The 20,792-nt window shown below is 47.1% G+C and overlaps 1 protein-coding gene across 1 annotated transcript in view; it reads right to left on the minus strand.

Annotated features, from left to right (window-relative positions):
- Nucleotides 1-20,792, minus strand: part of SLC9A9 (solute carrier family 9 member A9) — a 1,094,760-nt gene that overhangs the window by 804,585 nt on the left and 269,383 nt on the right. The window lies entirely within an intron of this gene.

Consider the following 20,792-nt stretch of genomic DNA (forward strand, 5'->3'; position numbering starts at 1 on the left):
CGTGCCCAGCATGAACTGGAGGCACGGAGAGGGGGCGTGTCCAGCCTGGGGCCTGCTCTGGACGCCGGGCCCCCGGCGGCGGGGCACGTCCCGGCGGCTGCTTCTGACCAGGAGCGGGCCCGGCTTGTGATGGAGGCCAGCAGTACCCCCCGGGGACGTTGGGGGGGCCGGGCGCAGGCAGCCAGCAGGGGGACCGGTGTGGGCAGGCGCCACCCGGATACCTGCACGGCTGCGGAGGAGAGGAGGGACGGTGGGACCCCCGCAGGGCGTGCCAGGTCCCTCAGATCATCAGCTCTGCGCCCGGCGGACGCGGTCTCCCTCGGGGGGGGGAGGACCCAGCGGGAGGTCTCGGTCGGAGGCCCGGGGGGGGGAGAACCGGCGGTGGGGAGCTCCCTGAGCTCGGGGAGAGGCTCCTCCAGGAAGAGGACTCGGTCGGCGGCGGCCCAGGGGACAGGGCGGTCTTGTGGGCTGTCGCCGCAAAGAAAGCAGCGGACGCCCACCGCCAGTGCCCACGCGGCTGCCCAGGAGGGTGGCTGTGGTGGAGGGGGCGCATCGGCTGCGTCCTCTGGAGCTGGGACGGTGGAGGACGGCTACAGCGAAGAGGAAGAAGGAGCCCTCAGGTCGGGGGACGAATTAGAGGAGCCGATGGCGGACGACATCGCAGTATCGCATTCCGTCTCCGCGTCACGGTCGGGTGAGCTAGCCGTGGATTCGGCATTGCTTGCGGCGCGGGGAGCGGGTGCTGGGGAGGTGGCTGCGGGCACGGCAGCGCCAGAGGGGTCAGTTTTGCTTAGTCAGTTGCTGGGGTTTTTGCAGGGTTTAGCGCGAGCGCCGGCGGCGGCGGCGGCCTGGACAGGGTCGGCGGTGGATGGCGCGGCGGCGACTAGCGGCGAGAAGGTGCCGGTGGGGGCGGGTGTAGGTAGCGGAGTAGTGGAGCCTGCAGGCGAGAAAGCGGGAGAAAAGGAGAAGGAAAAGGAAGATGAGGTGGTGAGGCTGGATGATAGGGCTAAGAGCGAGGTGTATGTGTGCTTTGAGGGACCGCTGGGGGCGCACCTCAAAAAAGAGGTGAGGGAAAAAATTTGGAAAGGGGAGTATGTGGAGATATTTTCCCTGCTGCCCCTGGAAAAATTTAACCTAGACAAGGTGAAGCCGAGCGATTCCAAGAAGGAAAAGGAGGAGGAAGAAAAACGCCGTTATAGGCTCATTCCTCGTTCCTTTTCCAATTGGTTGCAGGCGTTTGCAATTTTGGCTAGCGTGGTAGGGGAAAAGGAGCCGGAGCACTGCTCGGCTCTATTCGGCTATATGGATGCAATTGGGGAGGCGTATCGCACGTACGGGGGTTTGGCATGGCTGCGGTATGATGAGCAGTTTAGGCAGCGGAAAGCGTTGCGGCCCGGCATGCGGTGGGACCATAAGGACATTTCCTTATGGATGCGCTTAATGGCGGCCCCGAGCCAGCCCTTTCGTGGCGGTGCCGGGGGACCGGGAGCCGGGCCCTCGGGGATTCAGAAAAAGGGATTGTGCTGGCAATTTAACGAAGGCCAGTGCAAATTTGGCGCAGCGTGTAGGTTCAAGCATGAGTGCTCCGGCTGCGGGGGGGGACATAGCTTGTCCAAATGCTTTAAAAAAGGGAGAGGCAAGGCTGGGGACGGGTCTGGAAAAAGGGAGGACGCCGGTGAAAATAGAGGCGATGGCGCCGTTTTTAAGTAGGTACCCGGACGGGGCAGCGGCGTCACTTTTGCGGTTTGGTTTTTTGTACGGTTTTCGGATTCCGTCGGCGGTTGAGGCATTGCCTCCGGTTTGTCGCAACTTACGGTCGGCAAGGGACCACCCTATGGTTGTGGGTGAGAAGTTGAGTAAAGAGGTTGAGCTGGGCAGGATGGGGGGCCCATTTGAGAGCCCTCCGTGCAGGAATTTGGTGGTGTCCCCGCTGGGGGTGGTGCCAAAGAAGGAGCCGAATAAATTTCGGCTCATTCATCATCTTTCATTTCCGGAGGGGTCGTCTGTGAATGACGGCATTGCGCCGGAATTGTCGGCGGTGTACTACGTCTCGTTTGACAAAGCGTTGGACTTGGTACGGGCGGCAGGACGCGGTGCATTGATGGCAAAGGCGGATGTAGAATCGGCGTTTCGTTTGTTGCCGGTGCATCCGGAGAGTCAGCACCTTCTGGGTTGCTGGTGGAACGGGAAGTTTTATGTTGATCGTTGTTTGCCCATGGGCTGTTCGATTTCTTGTTCATATTTTGAGGCGTTTAGCTCCTTTGTTGAGTGGGTGGTGCGGGACGTGTCCGGCTTGTCGTCCATTATTCATTATTTGGATGATTTTCTGTGTGTTGGTCCGGCGGGTTCCATGGTTTGCGCTGGTTTGTTGTTCGCCTTGCAGAGAGTGGCGGATCGGTTCGGGATCCCTTTGGCGCAGGAAAAAACGGAGGGGCCGGCGCCGGTTATGCGGTTCCTGGGGATTGAAATCGACTCGCTGGCCATGGAATGTAGGTTGCCAGAGGACAAGATTGTGGATTTGCGGAGTGCGGTTGCAGCAATGCTGGCAGCAAAAAAAGTGCGGTTTAAGGTGGTACAGTCTTTGCTTGGAAAGCTGAATTTTGCATGCAGGATTATGCCGATGGGGCGTGTTTTCGCCAGGAGGTTGGCGGCAGCTACGGCAGGCGTACGGTCATCGGCGCATTTCGTGCGGGTCACGCGGGAGATCAAGGCAGACTTGTTGGTTTGGGACGTCTTCTTGCGACATTTTAACGGCCGCACTTTGTGGTTGAAGAAGGTGGTGCCCAATGATGCTCTGGAACTATATACGGATGCGGCCGGGTCGGCGGGTTTCGGCGCCATTTTTCAGGGTCATTGGTGTGTGGGAAGGTGGCCTGAGGATTGGCGACAGGGTGGCCTTGTCAAAAATCTGGCCCTGCTCGAGTTGTTTCCAATCGTGGTGGCGGTGGAGTTGTGGGGGTCGCAATTTTCGGGACGTAAGGTGTGCTTCCATTGCGATAATCAGGCAGTTGTACATGCAATCAACAGCTTGTCAGCGAAATCTGGACCTGTAGTGGCATATTTGCGGCATTTGGTGCTCAAGTGTTTGTTGTGGAATATTCATGTGGTTGCAAAACATGTGCCGGGGGTGGATAACGGGGTGGCTGACGCTTTATCTCGTTTTCAGTTCCACAGGTTTCGGGAGTTACTGCCGGGGGCGGACGAGGTCGGAGCGGTGTGCCCAGAGGAATTGTGGAGCCTGGTGAGGCAGTGATTGCGGGTTTGATTAGGAATTCGGTGACCGAGGTGACTTGGTGCCGTTATGCTAAGGTGTGGGTTGAGTGGCAGGCAGTGCTGGGTGAGATGTTTGGTAACGGGCGAGCGGATTATTTACTGGCGCTCTTGGCATTGGTGAGTGAGGATTTTAGGGCTGGGAGGTCAGCGTCGGCGGTGGCGATTAGGGTGGCGGCCGTGGCCTTCTGGTTAAAGGTTAGGGGTGAGCAGGACGTTTCAAGGGACTTTCGGGTACAGCAAGCATTGAAAGGTTTTCGGAAAGGGGTGAAGGTGCGGGACACTAGGCGGCCCATTTCGTTGGACTTGTTACGGTGTTTGGTGGATGGTTTGCAGGGCATTTGTGTCTCAGCGTATGAGACGGTGTTGTTTAAAACTGCTTTCGTGTTGGCTTTTTTCGGGGCTTTTCGGATAGGAGAATTGGTGAGCCCGTCAAGGGTGATTGGGGGTGGTTTGCTATTCGAGGATGTGTCGGTAGTGGGACGGAGAGTGGAGTGTCGGCTTCGGCGGTCCAAGACGGACCAGATGGGTCGGGGCAGGTTGGTAGTGTTGTATGCGGTGCAAGGGGATGGCTTGTGCCCGGTGCAGGTGGTGAGTCAGTTTTGTGGTCTGCGGGGCGGTCTTCCGGGCCCGCTGCTACGTCACGAGGACGGGGCTTGGTTGTCTCGTTATCAGTTTGTGGCAGTGCTGAGGAGTTGTTTGCGCTGGGCGGGTGAGCGCCCAGAGGATTACGGGTCCCATTCGTTCAGGATTGGGGCGGCTACCGAGGCTTCTCGTTGGGGTCTTGGAGATGACATGGTGAGACGGATTGGTCGGTGGGAGTCCTCTCGTTTTCGTGGTTATGTGCGCTCGCAGTTATTATCTCGTTGAGGGCTCTGGTGGGGAGTTGTTTGTTCTGCCGTTAGGTTTTGTTGTTCTTTGTTGCAATCTGGAATGCTGGTGTTGTTGTTAAAATTGTTTCCTTTATTGTAGGAGTGTGTCTGATCTGGATCCTGGGGCACTCGTTCGTTTTTTGGGGGGCCCGTCGGGCCGACGCTCGCCCGAATGGTCGGCAGTTGGGTCTGGACAGGTAGCTGGCATCGGTCAAGTGGATTGGAGTGCGGGGCATGGAATGGAGCAGGGTCGTGCCGGAATTCGAGTACTATTGTAGGATGGACAGACCCCCGAACGTGTTGGTTTTGCACGTGGGGGGTAATGACCTGGGTTCGCGGGCATCCCGCGATCTGATTCGGGACATTAAGATCGACCTACTGCGGTTATGGGCAAGGTATCCGGGCCTGATAGTGGTGTGGTCGGATATTGTGGCCAGATTATGGTGGAGGGGGGCCCGGTCGGTTGAGAAGATTAATCGCGCCCGGGCACAAGTGAACAGGGTGGTTGCGCGTTTCGTGCGGAGAAACGGCGGCGTGGTGGTGAGGCATGTGGACCTGGAATCGGCGAAGTGGCAGTTTCGGAGAGGTGATGGGGTTCATCTTAATGACATTGGTTCTGATTTATGGGCCCTGGGTTTGCGGGATGGTGTGGAGCAAGCCTTGGGCGTGTGGCGGGTCCAGGCCACGTAAGGTGTCACGTGTCCTGTCCTGTGGCGGGGGTAGGTCTGGTCCAGAAGCGGTTGGAAGGGATTTGTAGCTGGACCGAGAGGCACTGTCTTGGTATGGTGTCTCTGGGTTCCGGGAACTTGCAGGCACGGGGTTCTGCAAAGTTTGGGGGGTATTAATCCGTGGGGTGATTAATACCTCATCTCTGGGTCGGAGTGTTGCGGCCAGGGATATTGGTGTAGAAAAGGGTTTCTGGACCGGGCCTACATAGGGTTTCATGTACCGTTTATTATTATGTGTTACCTATTATTCTGTGTTTGGGGTCGCCCGTTGGACGGCGCCCCCTTTGTGGTTAGTATGTTAATAATAGGTAATAAAGGCTGCTGTGGCCAATTTGTTTAACCAAGTCGCATGCAGTCGGTGTATTATTTTTAGGTTAAGTTTTAAGGGGTATAGTAACCATCACGACCGGAGAATCCTTCCTCAGTGGTCATGGTCAAGTGCTGTCAAGAACACCGGCAGGAGGCCATAGAGAGTGTGAGTAATGAAAATGTAGTTTTTCTGCTCAAGACATCAAGCTTTTGTCATATTAAAGATTAAAGGGAACCTGTCAGCAGAAATTTCCCCTAAAACCTAACAGATTCCCCCTCTGCAGCTCCTGGGCTGCATTCTAGAAAGGTCCCTGTTATTATTGTGCCCCCTTTCTGACCAAAAAAAAGAGTTTATAAAGAGGTACCTTTTTGGCTTCGGATTCTATAAATCTGACACGGGGGCGGGCAGCCTGATGGCCGTTATTCTGCCCCCTGGTCCTGTATGCCGCCCCCATCGCTGATTTCCATACTTTTGGACGCCGCCCACTGCTCCAGCCATCCCCGCGCATGCCCAGTGCCAGTCTCACGGGACTGAGCACTGTGACTGCTGGTGACGTGTGCGCAGGCAAGTGATTATGAGCGGGACTGTGACTGTTATCAGCAAGTACCCGCCCATAATCTCGTGAGCGCGCAAACCTCTCCAGCGTCACACTGTGCTCAGTGTAGATGCTAGACTGTATGGGCTGCTTCCAGGGATGACGTCCCTTTGTCACGTGATAGGGGCGTGTTCAAAATACTATCACGTGACAAAGGGATGTTATCCCTGGAAGCAGCCCATACAGTCTAGCATCTACACTGAGCACAGTGTGACGCTGGAGAGGTTTGCGCGCTCACGAGATTATGGGCGGGTACTTGCTGATAACAGTCACAGTCCCGCCCATAATCACTTGCCTGCGCACATGTCACCAGCAGTCACAGTGCTCAGTCCCGTGAGACTGGCACTGGGCATGCGCGGGGATGGCTGGAGCAGTGGGCGGCGTCCAAAAGTATGGAAATCAGCGATGGGGGCGGCATACAGGACCAGGGGGCAGAATAACGGCCATCAGGCTGCCCGCCCCCGTGTCAGATTTATAGAATCCGAAGCCAAAAAGGTACCTCTTTATAAACTCTTTTTTTTGGTCAGAAAGGGGGCACAATAATAACAGGGACCTTTCTAGAATGCAGCCCAGGAGCTGCAGAGGGGGAATCTGTTAGGTTTTAGGGGAAATTTCTGCTGACAGGTTCCCTTTAAAATTGGAAAACCCCTTTGGGGGCACAATCCGCCAAAAAATACAGCCCATTTGTGTCATTTCTTAGGTGGTAAGTATAGAAGTAAATGCCATATGAATGGACTTGGATAAAGTACATGCCATGTACTATAGTGGGTGGAAATTATGGCAATCCATCTCATTTCTAGTCTTACAATGATATCTGCTCACACGTAGGTTACTTGCCCAACTGAACAGGATATGCTGTAGACTCCTTTTTGAAGTGTTCATGTTCACGTCTTGCGCTACAATTGCGGAACACTCTCTAATAAACCACCTTATTTATTAACATGACCGTTTATATTCCCCGGGCACCCACTTATAAAGGAGAGATTATTTATGCCCTGCTTCAGCATATTACATGGTGGAAAACAGTGTATTGATCTATCTCCATTCCATGGAAATTATTTTTACAAATCAGGATGTGATTAAGATCAGAGGCATTCTCCATGACTAATAAAAATAGGTAAAATTACATGAAAGCCCTTTATTAATTTGATGGAAGCTGTGATTTACCTACAATTCTCTTGGGATTTTCTTTCATATTCAGCTACTCTAAAAGCTATACAGGAATGAGCACAAATCTTAAAGGGAACATTTCATGTGGAAAAATGCTAATAACCTGCAAATAAGGGGTTATTCTGCAGGATATTAGTATTCTAAACTTGCCCAATGCCTACATATTAAACCCCGCTGCCAGGAGGAAAATAACTTTAAAGGGTTATTCCCATCTCCAAGATCCTATCTCAATATCTAGTAGGTGTAATAATAATAATATTAGCAAATACCCCCAATTAGAAATGTAATATACTGTAGTTATTCTGATTCACTATGTTGCTCATGTTCACGGCATTGCAGGACCTTGGGTATCCATGCATATAGTCACAGTTAGTTAGTACTCGTTGTCATAACAATGGATACCTAAGTTCCTGCAATGCCCTGAACATGAGGTAAGTGATATTGTGAATCAGGAGAACTATACTACATTTATAATAGGAGGTATTTGCTAATAATAATATTACACCTACTTCATATTAGGATGGGATATTGGAGATGGGAATACCCCTTTAATCCTGCCAGCAGCTTTCTGGTTTCAGTCATGGAGGCAGTGTCAGTGTGGCTTAGGATCCAAAGCACGGCACATCCTCTATAAAACATGGTTATTTGGTGTGATGGCGGGCATGTATGGTTTCTAATGACCATGGGTCACTAATGTTTATTGATGATGTGACTGAAGACAGAAGCAGCCAGCTGACTTCTTACGTGTACAGGGCTATGCTTTCTGATCCAATTTAACGCATTGCAGCAAGGCCAATTTGACGACGCATCACAGTAGAGATGGACAATAACCCAAAGCATACTGCAAGTGGATTATTCTGCAATGGCCAAGTCAATCATCAGATCTCAACCCCATCAAGCTGCATTTCACATACTTAAGACAAACCGCAAGGCAGAAAGACCCACAAACAAGCAACAACTGAAGTCAGCTGCACATACACAGTGTACAGTATATTAATATCTATATATGTTTTTTATATCTGAAGATCTCTTATCTCTGTTACGGTATCAAGTCACGGCACATAACAAGAAACCTCACATGAACAAATCAGCAGTCTGTGTTATTATTCTACAGCCGCTCTTCCAAATATCTAGTGACAAAAAGCTCGCGTCTCTCAGATTAATGGTCCTTGTTGTAAGTTTAATGTCCCTAAGCACAAACTGAAATTAAAAATGCAAACAAGAGCAAGGACCTACAACAACCTAATTAAAGTCAATAGCAAGCAGGCCACTGATCCGCGTAAAAAAACCTGCTCTATATTGAGCGTGTAAAGTCACCTCTGATGACACTAAGCTACAAATTGTTAAAATTGTACCCCAATATATTGTGGGGGCCTCTAATACAACTCTGTCAGAGGGCCCATATCACTTTCTACACACATGTATGATTTGTGTTTATTATAGCTTTCCTTGTGTTGGTTATTCTCCATATTTACAGAAGAAGAAAGACAAATTAATTAGTTCTTTTACCTGTAAAGTAATAAAGAGACAATTTGTTTGTCAAATGGGTGTGTCCTGACACTATCCAATGTATGTTGACACAATCAGACTGTGTAGGGAGACACACTACCAACAACATGAATGGCAACACCAACTAGTTGATTTAGTTAAACATTTCTAGATAAAATAAAACAGGAACTTCACAACACAGTGTTAGAGGGGCTGTCCATCCCTTGCTTTTTAAAAAAAAATGGTTGAGAATGGTAAAAGAAAAAATAGCCCTGATCACACAACTATAAATCTCTGGCCTTCTCTCGTAGATGCGAGGTCACCTGCTAGTCTCTGTTTCCTTTTTCATTTGGTTGCAGAGGACCAGAATTGGATGCATATAGCAAACTCTCAATTTTTAATATTTTTCAATGGGGTTCAGGTCTGGAGATTAAGCTGGCCATGACAGGGTTTTGATGTGGTGGACGTTCATCCACACATTGATTGACCTAGCTGTGTGGCATGGCGCATTGTCCTGCTGGAAAAATCAGTCCTCAGAGTTGGGGAACATTGCCAGAGCAGAAGAAAGCACTTGTTTTTTACCAGGATAACTTTGTTTGCGGCTTGATTCATACGTCCTTTGGAAAGTTTAGTCTGCCCAATTCCAGCCTTGCTGAAGCACCCCCAGATCATCACCGATCCTCCACCAAATTTCACAGTGGGTGTAAGACACTGTGGTTTGTACGCCTCTCCAGGTCTTCGTCTAACCATTAGGCGACCAGTTGATGGGCAAAGCTGAAAAGGACAATGCGCCATGCCACACAGATAGATCAAGCAATGTGTGGATGAAGGACCATCACATCAAAACCCTGCCATGGCCAGACCAAATTCCAGACCTGAACCCCATTGAAAACCTCTGGAATGTAATCAAGAGGAAGATGGATAGTCACAATCGATCAAACAAAGAACTGCTTACATTTTTGCACCAGGAGTGGCATAAGGTCACCCAAAAGCAGTGTGAAAGACTGGTGAAAAGCATGCCAAGATGCATGAAAGTTGTGATTAAAAATCATGGTTATTCCACAAAATATTAATTTCTGAACTCTTCCTGAGTTACAACATTAGTATTGTTATTTCTAAATTATTATGAACGTGTTTTCTTTGCATTATTTGGGGTCTGAAAGCAATGCATTTTTTTGTTATTTTGACCATTTCTCATCTTCAGAAAATAAATACAAAATTTATTGCTTGGAAATTCGGAGACATATTTTCAGTAGTTTATAAAATAAAAGAACAATTTACATTTTACTCAAAAATATACCTATAAAGAGAAAAATCTGAAAAACTGAAAATTTTGCAATGGTCTCTTCATTTTTGCCAGAGCTGTATTTTTCATAGCAAACTCTCTCACTGGCCGTGTGTCCCTGCACATGTTTGTATTGACCAGAATAGGATCTACAGAGACTGGCTGGTCACTGTTGTAGATAGTGATTGCAGCTGCAATCACTATCTACAGACTTATGAAGCTAATCACATGGGAGAATGTCGGGCTACTTGCAGAGCCCGACACAGAGCTCCAGAAAGCTTAGAGGACCAGGTATAGCTGAGTAACACTTTTATTAATAATACTAAGTCAGTTCTGGAACAAAATTAGAACCATTAGTAAACTAGACCAATTCCTCTCTACATAAAACCTTTGTTGTAAATTCAGATTTTCAAGATGACAACCCCGAAACAATATTTCAAATGTAATCTAAACAAGGCCTTGATTCAAGTGGTCATTTTGTGGACCACACATCTAAATCCATACATTAGCTCGTGAGAACTACCCAGAGTTACAGTACATATCCCTTTATTTGCTGCTCTACAACCCTGTGAGTGGAACCAAACTTCCCACAGAGCTGTGTTACTTTTACCATTATAATGGGCCATATCTCTGCCCTCTACAATATATTCTCACGCCTATAGACTATAATAGCACCATAACAGGCATCTCTGGCTGGAGGCTTTTGTTGCCTTATACTGACATTTTAGACATGCTACCCATGTAGACTTTGTCTTAAAAAATGCTTGCCATCTGTTTGGGATGTTAAAATTACCTTAAAAGGGTAGTTCACCATATTTTTTATTTTCTAGATCGATATTATATTGAGAAACAATGTTTCTCTCAAATATCTTATGTTGGCAATAGTGCCTGTGAGAGGCGCTATTGCAGACCACTGTTCCCCGCTCCGTGACGCTCGGGCTCCGTGACCTCAGGGATCCGGTAATGTCACGTCAAGTTCTTGACACCGCGGCCGGCCGTAGTGTCCGTGAGTGATGGGCTGTGGGCGATGTTTCACTGCTCGTCACAGCCCATCTGCTCCCTCCTCCCTCACAGCAGAGCGCTGCAACCAGGAGACACGCTCGGCTGTGACAAGCGATGAAACACAACCCACTGCCCAGTGACTCAGGAAGACTGGGGTCGGCCACAATGATGAGACATTAGCAGGAACTTGACGTGACGTCACCGGATCCTCGAGGTCCCGAAGCCCGAGGGTCAGACATGGGGAACTATTGCCAATAAAAGGTATTTGAGAGAAACATTGTTTCTCAATATAATATCAATCTAGAAAATAAAACGTATGGGTGAACTACCCCTTTAAGAATCTTTCACGTATCATACATCTCTCCAACCAAAGGGCTACAAGATGTGCATCTATCCGACAGACACATTTCAAATGTTGTTCTACCCCCAAAGCAACAACACATATTGTTTAAGGATAAAATACTAGGTGCTGACACAACTAAACACTTTGTACAATTCAACATGTTTTAGAGTCTTTTTTTGTTGGTTAAACCCCAAGATATACAGATGTAATAACGACTATAGAAAACTCTTACACAAGATCTCTGCTGTTACAAAAAAAAACAGTTCTCGGATCTTCCCCAACATAACCACATAAATTATTCTTAGAAAACTATCCATTTTTTTCTGAATGGATTGTGTAGAGGCATTTATCTTAGAATCTAGAGTGCAACAGTTTCAAACATGAGAAAGTTTCCTAGCCATTCTGATGTCCACAGTCCAAAGCAAAGGCAAAATGCATTTCCAGAATATAGCTTGGTTCTTGGAAAGGGAATTACTAGAAGTCCTCTCCATGTAACTCACATAAATCGACTTGAAAATTTGGAGCATAAAGAGATCCACAGACATTCTTCCTTCCGCCTCACATTTCTGTTTTATTTACTGTTGGTTACTTGTAATTTGTTGCCCAATAAGGTAGATCCTATCTCATCAAGAAGTCATTCTAAAGCTATGTGCGCACTTACCGGATTTTGCCGCGGATTTTCCGCGGATTTGCTGCATGTTTCGCTGCAGAAAATGTTCATAACATCTCTGCAGTGAATCACCAGCAAATCCTATGGAGAAAAAAAATCCTGTGCGCACTAGGCGGAATTTGACAGCTGCATGTTTTGCTGCGGGAATCCCGCAGCAAAAACAAGTGCATGTCACTTCTTTTCCGTACATCGCTGCGGGATTTCACTCCATTGACTCAATGTTAATCATGAAATCCCGCAGGGAATAACGCAGGCAGCAAATTCTGTGCGGTTCACTGCGTTTTCCTGCGTTATTCCCTGCGGTATTTCGCGGTTTACCTCCGGTAATGTGCATCGCTTGTCTGTGGTTTTGCAGGGAAGTGATGTCATTACAGGAAGAGGAAGCCGTGCAGAGTAAACACAAACACAGATCACACAGACATCACAGACACATAGAACACACATAGAAAGAAAACGGAAATATAGAAAAAAAAGAACGTGGGCTCCGCTGCATATTTACCGTCCAGCCGAGGTAAGCACACAGCGGCGGCCCGGTATTCTCAGGCTGGGGAGGGAGAGGGGCAGGGATAATGTCCCCCGCCTCACTCCCCCTCCGGCAGCCGAGAATATCAGCCGCAGCTGCCCCGGCACTGTCGCATGCATTATGCGGCAATACCGGCGTGTCCCCGGCTCTTCTTTCCACCATGTAGCAGTGGTGGCAAGGTAATACAAGGGGTTAATGGTGATGGGGGACCACCGCCATTAACTCCAGGCTTGATCATGGCAGCGTCTATGTGACAGCTGACATGATCAACCCGTAAGTAAAGTGAATAAAACACAGACACCGAAATATCCTTTATTTTAAATAAAACAAAGAAGCCTCGTTCACCATTTTATTAACCCCCCCCAAACAAAGCTCCGGCGTAATCCACAGGTCCGACGTCCTGCGCTGCTTCCATCCAGCCGCGACTAACACACAGCGCTGAATGAAAGCAGCAGACAGCAGAGGTAATTACCGGTCATTTCCCACGGCCGGTAATGTGAACTCACTGCCGACCGTGGGAAATGCAGCGATCTGTCATCTATCTATCCCTCTATCTATCCCTCTATCTATCCCTCTATCTATCCCTCTATCTATCCCTCTGTCTATCTATCTATCCCTCTATCTATTCTTCTGTCTATCTACTATCTCAGAATTAAATGACTTTTTTTTTTTCAATGTGCTTTATTGCATTGAATGCAATAAAGCACATCCCAACCCGCACGCGGCAAAACCGCGGCAATACCGCGAATAATACCGCGGTAAAACCGCGGCAAACCGCATGCGGTTTTCGGGTGCGGTTTCCCGCGGTTTTTTACCGCGGGTGCGGTAATCTTTGAGAGCATGCGGAATTTTCACAAGAAAATTCCATTTCCCAGTGCGCACAGAGCCTTAAGCCTGGAAAATCTTCTAAGGACATTAATTAGTTCTCAATGACCTTAATATTGCATACTCAACATAAAAAAAATATTGTACAGGCTTTTTGTTGGTTTGCTATATGAGCTGTAATTTTTCAATATCAATATTATAAGCCTTGGCTAAATAATATCTTGACTTGTAATATCTTACATGCCACTTTATTTCTTTAAGTACGAGGGGCTGCTGATAAGTCTTTGGCTTTACCCACAAAGAACTGAGATAGGATGATAAAATTTTACATTTATTCCACACTCTTCACTGATGTCAACACACTTCTTACATCAGTATTCCAAGTTGTGTAAGCCTAACAAAAGAAGGATTTCGGTTGTGCTTCAAACCAGGCATCCGTAGCAGCCATGGCAACAGAAATGGTGTGAAATTTGGTATCTTTGAGGTGTTTCTTCAGGCTTGGAAAGAGATGATAGAGGGAGCTAGATCTGGTGAATAAGGTGGGTGGTCAGCCAGCAGGAAGCCCAGCTCTGCCCGTTTTGCTGTGGTCACTTGTGCAGTGTGAGTGGAGGCGTTGTCTTGCAGGCACAAGATCCTTTGGACAGCTTTCCGCACCTTTTGGCCTTCAAGCTGCCTTCAATTGGTCCAAAAGTTCAATGTAATACCTTGCAGTGATGGTGGAACCCTTTTTAAGATAGTCCATTAGCAGCGCGCCCTTCTACTGCCAGAACACAGACACCATCACCTTAGTGGCTGATTTTTGCACCCTAAAATTCTTTGGACAAAGAGAACCACTGTGAATCCACTCTTTTGACTGCTCCTTGTTTTCGGGGGTCATACAAATAAATCCAGGTCTCATATATCCAAAAAAGAAAAGACAAGGCTCTCACCGGAGATGCTACAGGACGACTGTTTAATCCAGCGATAGGTTACATGTGTAGACTTGTGAGGGAGGCCCACAGCACGGTGGAGACGGCTGTTTCGCGCCTGCGCTTAGCGCTTCTAAGAGAAGTCTTGGACTTTGACTACAGTGCACCACGGAGTATCAATAAGGATATGTGTCTTCTATGCTGAAATAAAGTGTCCAAGTTGAGAAATCACTACTTATGGTGCAGAAAAAGTGGTTCTGGAGTTAGTCTGAACAAGTGCCCAGTTTTTCCTCCTTTGGACTTCCTGAAATCCAGGTCTCATCCATGGTAACCAGTCGATCTAGGAAGTTCTTATCAGTCCGGAAATGCTGACAAATGGACCGAGACGTTTTCACTTGCATGCTCTCTGATCTGTTGTGAAACATTTGGAGACCCACTTTGCAGAAAGTTTCCTCATGTCAAACTGTTCATGGATAATGACACAAACACATTCACGGGAAATCCCCATGATGTCTGCTATTGTTTTAGCTGAAATTCGTTGATTCTCCAGTATGAGGTTGTGCACAGCATCGAAGATCTCCAGAACAAGAACCACTCGGTCGTCCAGGACGTTCCTCATCTTTGGGGCTGAAGTGGCCCGTTTTAAATTTGGAAACCCAGTTCTTAACTGTGGAATATGAGGGGCATTGATCCCCCAATTTCTGCGACATTCAATGGGTACGGAAAATATTCAGACCCCTTTAAATTTTTCACTCTTTGTTTCATTGCAGCCATTTGGTAAATTCAAAAAAAGTTCATTTTTTTCTCATTAATGTACACTCTGCACCCCAACTTGATAGAAAAAAACAGAAATATAGACATTTTTGCAAATTTCTTAAACAAGAAAAACTGAAATATCACATGGTCATTCAGACCCTTTGCTCAGACACTTATATTTAAGTCACATGTTGCCCATTTTCTTGTGATCCTCCTTGAGATGGTTTTACTCCTTCATTGGAGTCCAGCTGTGTTTAATTAAACTGATAGGATATGATTTGGAAAGGCACACATCTGTCTATATAAGACCTCACAGCTCACAGTGCATATGTCAGACCAAATGAGAATCATCAGGTCAGAGGAACTGCCCAAAGAGCTCAGAGACAGAATTGTGGCAGGACACAGATCTGGCCAAGGTGACAAAAGAATTTCTGCAGTACTCAAGGTTCTTAAAAGCACATTTGCCTCCTTAAATGGAAGAAGTTTGGAACCACCAGAATTCTTCCTAGACCTCGCTGACAAGCCAAACTGATCAATTGTGGTAGAATAGCTTTGGTGAGAGAGATAAAGAACTCCAAGATCACTGAGGCTGAGTTCCAGAGATGCAGTAGGGAGATGGCAGAAAGTTCCACAGTCAACTATCACTGCAGCCCTCCACCAGTCGGACCTTTGTGGCAAAGTGGCCAGACAGAAGGTTCTCCTCTGTGCAAGACGTATGAAAGCCCGCATAGAGTTTGCAAAAAAAAAACACATGAAAGATTCCCAGATTATGAGAAATAAAATTCTCTGGTATGATGAGACGAAAACAGAACTTTTTGGTGAAAATTGTAAGGGGTATGTGTGGAGAAAAGCATGAACTGCTCATCACCTGCCCAATACAATCTCAACAGTGACACATGGTGGTGGCAGCATGATGCTATGGAGGTGTTTTTCAGCTGCAGGGACAGTACGACTGGTTGCCACTAAAGGAAAAGTTAATGTGGCCAAGTACAGAGATATCCTGGAAGAAAACCTCTTCTAGAGTGCTCTGGACTCAGACTTGGCCGAAGGTTCACCTTCCAACAAGACAATGACCCTAAGCACACAACTAAAACAACAATAGAGTGGCTTCAGAACAACTCTGTGACCATGACTTGACCTAATCCCAATTGAGCATTACTGGAGAGACCTGAAAATGGTTGTCCACCAATGTTCATCATCCAACCTGATGGAACTGGAGAGGAACTGCAACGAAGAATGGCAGAGGATCCTCAAATCCAGGTGTGAAAAACTTGCTGCATCATTCCCAAGAAGCCTCAAGGCTGTACTAGCTCAAAAGGGTGCTTCTACTCAATACTGAGCAAAGGGTCTGAATACGACCATATGAATATGACCATGTGATATTTCAGTTTTTCTTGTTTAATAAATTTTCAAAAATGTCTACATTTCTGCTTTTTTTCTGTCAAGATGGGGTGGAACGTGTACATTAATGAGAAAAAAAATCAACTTTTTTTGAATTTACCAAATGGCTGCAATCAAACAAAGAGTACAAAATTTAAAGGGGTCTGAATATTTTCCGTACCCACTGTATCACCATGAATATCCTTCGCGGACTTTCCTTCCAGAAACAAAAATTTTATCACTCCTCTGCTCTCAGTTGCTGTGAATGTCGCATTAGACTCTGCCATTTTGTTTTCGCGCGTGCGTAAGCAACAAACACAAAATTTTGAAAACATATATTAAACACATAAGGCTTTCATGTGATGTAACATTCGTTACCATAGAAACAAAAAAATTCACAAAGCCAAAGACTGAGCAGCCCCTCGTATATGTTATGACCTTTATGTCTTAAAAATCTCCAATTAAAACCTAGTTTAATAAAAAAAAATAAAAAAGGGGCTTACAATAACTTAAAAGGAACCTGTCACCAGATTTGTCTCTTATAAACTGCGGCCATCACCAGTAATCTCTTATATACAGCATTCTAGAATCCTGTATAAAAGAGGCCAGGCCAATCTGTGTAATGTACAAAACATCTTTTATTACACTCACCTGCAGGGCGGTCCGGTCCGATGGGTTTGGCTGATTTCAGTTCAACGCCTCCTCTTCCTTCCATCGCTGTTTTACTTCTCAGCTTAGTGTGGATGACACGTCTTACGTTATCCACACAGAGGCCTCCATTGTGCACATGCACATGCGCACTTCTCTATGCTCAGGTGAAGGCAGAGGAAAATACTGTAATGCGTAAGAAAGGTCAAAGACCGCCAACACAAGAGCATTATAATATTTTGACCTGCCTTCAGCAGGGCACAGAAAAGTGCTTATGCGCAGGAGAGCAATGGAGGCCTCTGTGTGGATGACATAGGACACATCATCCACAAGTAGCAAGTAGGAGGACGGCGATGAAAGGAAGAGAGTAGACGCCGGACCAAAACCAGCGACGCCCATTGGAGCCGACTGCCTTGCAGGTGAGTATAAGAAAAGGTGTTTTTATGTTATACAGAGCGGCTTGGGGACCTACATACAGTATTCTAGAATGCAATATATAAGGGCTCACTGGTGGTGGTTGCAGTTTATAAAGGATAAATCTGGTGATAGGTTCCCTATAAAGATATGCACTAAAATGTTATTTGTTATTGTAAGTATTTATTGAAACAGAAAGTTCCAACAAAACAGGGCTTTGCACTGTATCTTGGAGTATCTGTATTTGAAGCTTAAAGGGGTTGTCCACTGCTAGGACAACCTTTTCTGATTCCACACATTTCCCCCAGGTAATATAAAAAATCTATACTCACCTGTGAGACTCATGTGGGATTAGTGGATGAGGGCAGGTATATCTCACCCCGGTATCGGTCCTATGTGACTTAAGGTGGTGTCACCATTTTCTGTGACGTAGCAGCGACGTCCCGTCGCTGTCGCGGTGTGTGACATCCAGCAACGACCTGGCCCCTGCTGTGAGGTCGCCAGTCGTTGCTGAATGTCCTGCTTCATTTTTTGGACGTTGCTCTCCCGCTGTGAAGCACACATCGCTGTGTGTGTCAGCAAGAGAGCAACGAAATGAAGTGAGCAGGGAGCAGGGAGCCAGCTTCTGGCAGCCTGTGGTAAGCTGTAACCAAGGTAATCATCGGGTAACCAAGGGAAGCCCTTTCCTTGGTTACCCGATATTTACCTTCGTTACCAGCGTCCACCACTCTCACGCTGCCTGTGCTGCCAGCTCCCTGCTCCCTGCACGCCAGAGTACCCATCGGGTAAATAAGCAAGGGTTTGCTTATTAACCCGATGTGTACTCTGGCGTGCAGGGAGCCAGCGCTAAGCGGTGTGCGCTGGTAACCAATGTAAATATCGGGTAACCAAGCCCTTGGTTACCCGATATTTACCTTAGTTACCAAGCGCAGCACTGCTTCCACCCGTCGCTGCCGGCTGGGGGCTGGTCACTGGTCGCTGGTGAGATCTGCCTGTTTGACAGCTCACCAGCGATCATGTAGCGACGCAGCAGCAATCCTGATAAGGTCAGGTCGCCCGTCGTGATCGCTGCTACGTCGCTATGTGTGAACCCAGCATTAGCCTGGTCAGGATCATCTGGCTACTAATGGATTAATAGGAGGTGAAGGACTGATGTAAAAGGAGTCTGGGAAGTTGGGGGAGGGTCTCCAGCTGGAACACAGAAAGCCTGTCTGTGTAGGAGACACTTGTGAGTGGGAGCAGTGCTTGATATCTGTATGGTTTAGCTGGAAGGGTGAAGCCCAAGCGTGTTATCACACACCTCACGTGCTGGTGCGGTTCCAGCAGTGCTGGGGCTCACGAGCCCGGGGCTCACGTGGTGTTGTGACGAGACCTGCATCCAATCAGTGTCGGATTCTCTCTCCCCGCCTCTGTACACAAGAACAATCAACAGGAAATGAGTGACAGCCACAGCGCTCACCTCCTGTTGATTAACTTACTTGTCTAAAGCTGGGGTCACACTAAACGACAGTGACAACGACGTCGCTGTTACGTCACCATTTTCTGTGACGTAGCAACGACCTTGTAAGTCGCTGTTATGATCGCTGCTTAGCTGTCAAACACAGCAGCCGAAGCACCGATCACAACGACACGCGTCGCTGTGCTGCAACATGTGCAGAGAGCAGGGAGCCGCGCACACTGAGCGCTGGCTCCCTGCTCTCCTAGCTACAGTACACATCGGGTTAATTACAGTTAGGTCCAGAAATATTTGGACAGTGACACAAGTTTTGTTATTTTAGCTGTTTACAAAAACATGTTCAGAAATACAATTATATATATATATATATATATATATATATATATATATATATATATATATATATAATATGGGCTGAAAGTGCACACTCCCAGCCGCAATATGAGAGTTTTTACATCCAAATCGGAGAAAGGGTTTAGGAATCATAGCTCTGTAATGCATAGCCTCCTCTTTTTCAAGGGACCAAAAGTAATTGGACAAGGGACTCTAAGGGCTGCAATTAACTCTGAAGGCGTCTCCCTCGTTAACCTGTAATCAATGAAGTAGTTAAAAGGTCTGGGGTTGATTACAGGTGTGTGGTTTTGCATTTGGAAGTTGTTGCTGTGACCAGACAACATGCGGTCTAAGGAACTCTTAATTGAGGTGAAGCAGAACATCCTGAGGCTGAAAAAAAAGAAAAAATCCATCAGAGAGATAGCAGACATGCTTGGAGTAGCAAAATCAACAGTCGGTTACATTCTGAGAAAAAAGGAATTGACTGGTGAGCTTGGGAACTCAAAAAGGCCTGGGCGTCCACGGATGACAACAGTGGTGGATGATCGCCGCATACTTTCTTTGGTGAAGAAGAACCCGTTCACAACATCAACTGAAGTCCAGAATACTCTCAGTGAAGTAGGTGTATCTGTCTCTAAGTCAACTGTAAAGAGAAGACTCCATGAAAGTAAATACAAAGGGTTCACATCTAGATGCAAACCATTCATCAATTCCAAAAATAGACAGGCCAGAGTTAAATTTGCTGAAAAACACCTCATGAAGCCAGCTCAGTTCTGGAAAAGTATTCTATGGACAGATGAGACAAAGATCAACCTGTACCAGAATGATGGGAAGAAAAAAGTTTGGAGAAGAAAGGGAACGGCACATGATCCAAGGCACACCACATCCTCTGTAAAACATGGTGGAGGCAACGTGATGGCATGGGCATGCATGGCTTTCAATGGCACTGGGTCACTTGTGTTTATTGATAACATAACAGCAGACAAGAGTAGCCGGATGAATTATGAAGTGTACCGGGATATACTCTCAGCCCAGATTCAGCCAAATGCCGCAAAGTTGATCGGACGGCGCTTCATAGTACAGATGGACAATGACCCAAGCATGCAGCCAAAGCTACCCAGGAGTTCATGAGTGCAAAACAGTGGAACATTCTGCAATGGCCAAGTCAATCACCAGATCTTAACCCAATTGAGCATGCATTTCACTTGCTCAAATCCAGACTTAAGACGGAAAGACCCACAAACAAGCAAGACCTGAAGGCTGCGGCTGTAAATGCCTGGCAAAGCATTAAGAAGGAGGAAACCCAGCGTTTGGTGATGTCCATGGGTTCCAGACTTAAGGCAGTGATTGCCTCCAAAGGATTCGCAACAAAATATTGAAAATAAAAATATTTTGTTTGGGTTTATTTGTCCAATTACTTTTGTCCTCCTAAAATGTGGAGTGTTTGTAAAGAAATGTGTACAATTCCTACAATTTCTATCAGATATTTTTGTTCAAACCTTCAAATTAAACGTTACAATCTGCACTTGAATTCTGTTGTAGAGATTTCATTTCAAATCCAATGTGGTGGCATGCAGAGCCCAACTCGCGAAAATTGTGTCACTGTCCAAATATTTCTGGACCTAACTGTACACGATGTGTACTGCAGCTACATGTGAAGAGAGTAGGGAGCCGCGCACACTGCTTAGCGCTGGCTCCTTGCTCTCCTAGCTACAGTACACATCGGGTTAATTACACGATGTCTACTGCAGCTACATGTGCAGAGAGCAGGGAGCCGCGCACACTGCTTAGCGCTGGCTCCTTGCTCTCCTAGCTA

The sequence above is a fragment of the Anomaloglossus baeobatrachus genome, chromosome 3 (genome assembly GCF_048569485.1).
Source record: "Anomaloglossus baeobatrachus isolate aAnoBae1 chromosome 3, aAnoBae1.hap1, whole genome shotgun sequence".
Lineage (NCBI taxonomy): Eukaryota > Metazoa > Chordata > Amphibia > Anura > Aromobatidae > Anomaloglossus > Anomaloglossus baeobatrachus.